This window comes from Oncorhynchus gorbuscha, linkage group LG12, assembly GCF_021184085.1.
Source record: "Oncorhynchus gorbuscha isolate QuinsamMale2020 ecotype Even-year linkage group LG12, OgorEven_v1.0, whole genome shotgun sequence".
NCBI lineage: Eukaryota > Metazoa > Chordata > Actinopteri > Salmoniformes > Salmonidae > Oncorhynchus > Oncorhynchus gorbuscha.
Genome location: NC_060184.1, coordinates 14,687,693 through 14,694,209, shown reverse-complemented (window position 1 = coordinate 14,694,209; position 6,517 = coordinate 14,687,693).

Genomic DNA, 6,517 nt, shown 5'->3' with positions numbered 1-6,517 from the left:
AAATACTACAAACCCCAATACGAAAAACAACATATAAACCCATGTCACACCCTGGCCTACCCAAACATATAACAAAAACACAAAATACAATGACCAAGGCGTGACAAATGGAACCAATAGCTTAGTTGCAAGAGTTCAAACCCAGACCATCTGGGTTTGAACTCTTCGAGACAGACTAAAGCAAACGCTACAGTATTTAAAAGATTTCAAATAGTATTTGAACCCAGATGTGGTTGACACCACTGTACCATTTACCAGTCACCAGTAAACTGAAAATGTATATTGTCTATAAAAGTTGGGCAGCGTTGTGAATAACATGGATATAACATGGAATTTTGGTGGACCAAAAATTGTGTAGCGATGTACAAAATTACCCGTAAATTGAATGAATTACTTTCTAAATATGAGGTAAAACACTATTTAATGTGAGACAGTAATGTGTTTGAATTGAAGTGATATGTAATGTTTTTGTAGTCTTTTTTACACACACACACAAACACACACACACACAAAATGTAAAGAATTTGAAAACACAACCCGAATTGTTTTTCAAATTGTTGAATACTAATGAAATTGATCTTACCATTTTTTGGTCTCTTTTTGTTAGAATTCATGTTTCCAGTTTTATATTGAAACAATACTTTTTGGGCTTGATGTACTTTTCACATGGAAGTTTGCTGCTTTAATTTAGTAAATCAATGTTTCTGTCAGCATGACACTGGTGTGTGTAATACAGTACTAGTTGTTTGGGCACAATGTCATTGGTGACTAAAGATTGTGCAAGTACATACATATTATAGTTCAAGGGCTCCAGCTATTCTTACTATTCTGATGAAACAGTTGATAATAAAAATGTACACATTAACCAGTTACCACAGAACCTGATTTTTCTTAAGTTTGAAATTCACTGCTCGACTGAGGGACCTTACAGATAATTGTATGTGTGGGGTACAGAGATGAGGTAGTCATTCAAAAATCATGTTCAACACTATTATTGTTCACAGAGTGAGTCCATGCAACTTATTATGTGACTTGTTAAGCCCATTTTTACTCCTGAAACTATTTAGACTTGACATAACAAAGGGGTTGAATACTTATTGAGCCAAGACATTTCAGCTTTTCATTTTGTATTAATTTGTAAAACTTTTATCTCAACTTAATACATTTTAAATTCAGGCTGTAACACAACACATTTTGGAAAAAGTGTGAATAATCTGAAGGCAGTCAATGTTCCAGATCAGGGGTTCTCAAACTTCTCAAACCTTTTGGGGTCGGAGAAAATTCATCAGGGACCCTCGTAATCAAAACACAAAAAATAGCATACAAAAAGTTTTACTATGACTTTGGTAGTGCATGGCCGGACTAACCAAGTATCAGGCACTAGGAAGGAACATTTTAAAGGCCTGCCTCTTGGCATCGGAGAGAAAATGTTGGAGTTTTCAAGTTGAAATTACAGTGCATTTATGTATTGAGAAGTATTCAATACAAGACCTTGAAAAAATATAATTGGATACCAATAACCCTGTGACCCTCCCAGGCCCATGTTGCCCAGGGTTAAGAACATACATTGTAGATTAATAATATTGCATTGTATTGTATAGCACCCTCTAAAGTTATTTGGATCGCTTGGCCAAAATTAATTTAATCTGTTGTTGTTAGTAATATTCATATATTTTTTTATGAGATCTGACACTACCTCCGGGGATCCCTGAGAACCCCTGTCCTTGGAGCGCTTAAAAAAATATTCAGCTCACATTGTTTTTTGAATGGCTGGCCATCCACCAATCCACCATCACGGTTGGAAATAGATGGTGTGGTCATGTGGTGCATTGGTTCCCGAACTGGGGAAATTGGCTTTCTAATGAGGGCGTTGCAATTCAAAAACGAGTATTAAAAAAATGCATTCTACAAATTTGGGGAACCAAAGCACATCCTGTTAAAAGCACCTCAGAATGACTGCTAAACCACCAGGGTCATGTTCAGTAGGACACACGGTTTAAAACGGAAAACGAAACCAAACGTTTCTTTTTGGACAACTCCAGGCACAACCACCACCTTACACTCAATTCCAAACCGTGTTCTCCTGTATCGTACCTACTGAATACGGCCCTGTTAGTCCACGCTCCTTCGTTAGCCTGGCATCCAAACTGAATTCGCTACGTTTCACCATCGCTTCGCTTTACAACAACAGTGAAATGTAGCTTAATCCATTTGGGTGCCAACCAGTCTGCTTCTATGTAGCCCTGGGGCTATTGCGAGTGTCTCTCTCCCTGATCCCATCCCAGGCCCTGGGGAAGTATCGTTATGTGGAACAGGAGGAGCAGGATGTGCTGCTCTCTGCCCTGTCAGCCCTGCAGGACAAGGCTCAGCACCTGGAGTACAACCTGAGCGCCGAGACGCGTATCAAACTGGACCTGTTCTCAGCCCTGGGAGACACCCGCAGGCAGCTGGAGATAACACAAGGTCCCCCTCCCCATTTATGTTAAAGCGCTATATAATCATTTTATGGCTTTATAGAATTATGTTATAGCTCTAGAATTATGTTATAGCTTTATAGAAATATTAAATAGCTTTATAGAATTATTTTATAGCTCTAGAATTATGTTATAGCTCTAGAATTATGTTATAGCTTTATATAATTATTTTATAGCTCTATAGAATTACAGTACCAGTCAAAAGTTTGGATATACCTACTCTTTCCAGGTTCTTTATTTTTACTATATTCTACATTGTGGAATAATAGTGAAGACATCAAAACGATGAAATAACACATATGGAATCATGTAGTAACCAAAAAAGTGTTAAACAAATCTAAATATATTTTATGTTTGAGATTCTTCAAAGTAGCCACCCTTTGCCTTGATGACAGCTTTGCACATTCTTGGCATCCTCTCAACCAACTTCATGAATGCATTTAAATTAACAGGTGTGCCTTGTTAAAAATGTATTTGTGGAATTTCGTTTGAGACAATCAGTTGTGTTGTGACAAGTTAGGGGTGGTATACAGAAGATAGACCTATTTGGTAACAGACCAAGTCCATATTATGGCAAGAACAGCTCAAAGAAAAAGAAAGAGAAACAACAGTCCATCTAGACATGAAGGTTAGTCAATACGCAACATTTCAAGAACTTTAAAAGTTTCTTCAACTGTTGTACGCAAAAACCATCAAGTTTTGTGATGAAACGGGCTCTCGTGAGGACAGCCACAGGAAAGAAATACCCAGAATTACCTCTGCTGCAGAGGATAAGTTCAGTAGAATTACCAGCCTCGGAAATTGCAGCCCAAATGAATGCAGTATAGAGTTCAAGTAACAGACACATCTCAACATCAACTGTTCAGAGGAGACTGTGTGAATCAGGCCTTCATGGTCGAATTGCTGCAAAAAAACACTATTAAAGCACACCAATAATATGAAGAGACTTGCTTGGGCCAAGAAACATGAGTCCAAATTTGAGATTTCTGGTTCCAACCTCTGTGTCTTTGTGTGACACATAGTAGGTGAACGGATGATCTCCGCATGTGTGGTTATCACAGTAAAGCATGGAGGAGGAGATGTGATGGTGTTTTGCTGGTGACACTGTCAGTGATTTATTTATAATTCAAGGCACACTTAACCAGCATGGCTACCACAGCATTCTGCAGCAATACACCATCACATCTGGTTTGCGCTGAGTGGGACTATAATTTGTTTTTCAACAGGACAATGACCCAACACACCTCCAGGCTGTGTAAGGGCTATTTGACCAAGAAGGAGAGTGATGGAGTGCTGCATCAGATGACCTGGCCTCCACAATCACACGACCTCAACCCAATTGAGATGGTTTGGGATATGTTGGACCGCAGAGTGAAGGAAAAGCAGCCAACAAGTGCTCAGCATATGTGGGAACTCCTTCAAGACTGTTGGAAAATATTTCCAGGTGAAGCTGGTGGAGAGAATGCCAAGAGTGTGCAAAGCTGTAATCAAGGCAAAGGATGGCTACTTTGAAGAATCTCAAATATTAAATATACTTTGATTTGTTTAAAACTTGGTTACTACATGATTTCATATGTGTTACTTCATAGTTTTGATGTCTTCACTATTATACTACAATGTAGAAAATGGGAGAAATAAAGAAAAACCCTTGAATGAGTTGGTGGGTCCAAACCTTTGACTGGTACTGTGTCATAGCTTTATAGAATTATGTTATAGGTCTACGGAATTATGATATAGCTTTATAGAATTATGTTATAGGTCTACGGAATTATGTTATAGGTCTACGGAATTATGTTATAGCTCTATATAATTATGTCAGAGCTTTATAGAGTTATGTCATAGCTTTACAGAATTATGTTATAGGTCTATAGAATTATGTCATAGCTTTTTAGAATTATGTCATAGCTTTATAGAATTATGTTATAGGTCTACAGAATTATGTTATAGCTCTGTATAATTATGTCAGAGCTTTATAGAGTTATGTCATAGCTTTACAGAATTATGTTATAGCTTTATAGAATTATGTTATAGGTCTACAGAATTATGTTATAGCTCTATATAATTATGTCAGAGCTTTATAGAGTTATGTCATAGCTTTACAGAATTATGTTATAGCTTTATAGAATTATGTTATAGGTCTACAGAATTATGTTATAGCTCTATATAATTATGTCAGAGCTTTATAGAGTTATGTAATAGCTTTACAGAATTATGTTATAGGTCTATAGAATTATGTCATAGCTTTATAGAATTATGTCATAGCTTTATAGAATTATGTCATAGCTTTATAGAATTATGTTATAGGTCTATAGAATTATGTCATAGCTTTATATAATTATGTTATAGGTCTATAGAATTATGTCATAGCTTTATATAATTATGTTATAGCTTTGTAGAATTGTCATAGCTTCATAGAATTATGTTATAGGTCTATAGAATTATGTCATAGCTTTATAGAATTATGTTATAGGTCTATAGAATTATGTCATAGCTTTTGTAACGGCGTTCTTCGTTTGTCGAAAGAGAGTCGGACAGAAATGCAGCGTGGTGGTTACTCATGTCTTTAATGAAGAGATCGCGATACATGAAATAACTGTACAAATACAAAACAACAAACGGAACGTGAAAACCTAATTACAGCCTATCTGGTGAAACTACACAGAGACAGGAACAATCACCCACGAAATACAAAGTGAAACCCAGGCTACCTAAATACGGTTCCCCATCAGAGACAACAAGAATCACCTGACTCTGATTGAGAACCGCCTCAGGCAGCCAAGCCTATACTAGACACACCCCTAATAAACCACAATCCCAATGCCTACAAAAACCCCAATACGACAATACAATAACCCCATGTCACACCCTGGCCTGAACAAATAATTAAAGAAAACACAAAATACTAAGACCAAGGCGTGACAGAACCCCCACCCCCTAAGGTGCGGACTCCCGGACGCACCTCAAAACCATAGGGAGGGTTCGGGTGGGCGTCTGTCCATGGTGGCGGTTCCGGCTCGGGACGTGGACCCCACTCCATTAATGCCCTAGTTCCTCCCCTTTGCGTCCTGGGATAATCCACCCTCGCCGCCGACCATGGCCTAATAGTCCTCACCCAGAACCCCACTGAACTGAAATACTAAGACCAAGGCGTGACAGCTTTATAGAGTTATGTCATAGCTTTATAGAATTATTTTATAGCTCTATAGAATTATGTCATAGCTTTATAGAGTTATGTCATAGCTTTATATAATTATTTTATAGCTCTATAGAATTATGTCATAGCTTTGTAGAATTATGTCATAGCTTTATAGAATTATGTTATAGGTCTACAGAATTATGTTATAGCTTTATATAATTATGTTATAGCTTTGTAGAATTGTCATAGCTTCATAGAATTATGTTATAGGTCTATAGAGTTATGTCATAGCTTTCTAGAATGATGTTATAAGTCTATAGAATTATGTTATAGCTCTGTAGAGAGGTTGGAATCAAGTATGATGCCAAGGTACTTAAAATCAGATACCACCTGGAGCTTCTCCCCTGACACATAGACATCTGGCTCAGTAGCATCTGTTGCCCTCTTTGTGAAGAACATGCAAACAGTTTTTTTCACATTGAGATGCAAACACGAGTCACTGAGCCACTTTGTAACCTGGACCATTACAGTAGTGAGTTCTTGTGCAGCTTGTTGTTTGCTCTTTGTATGCACATATACGTATCACTGTATCATCTGCATACATTTGATCTTCAGACCCAGTACAGACAGAAGGCAGATCATTAATGTACAGGCTGAACAGGAGGGGCCCCAGTATTGACCCTTGGTGCACGCCCACATCATAGCTAAGAGTGGGCGACAGCTCATTGCTCACTCTGACACACTGAGTTCTGCCTTCAAGGTACGATTTCATCCATCTCAAGGCATCAGGGGACAATTTTGTCCAAGTGCCCCCCTAGTAGTCCCTTGGGCTTAGCTCGTGGGTCCCAGATGACTCGAGAGTGATTGACACATTGAAAAAAGTAAAGTTTTCTGTGTTTTCTGACGG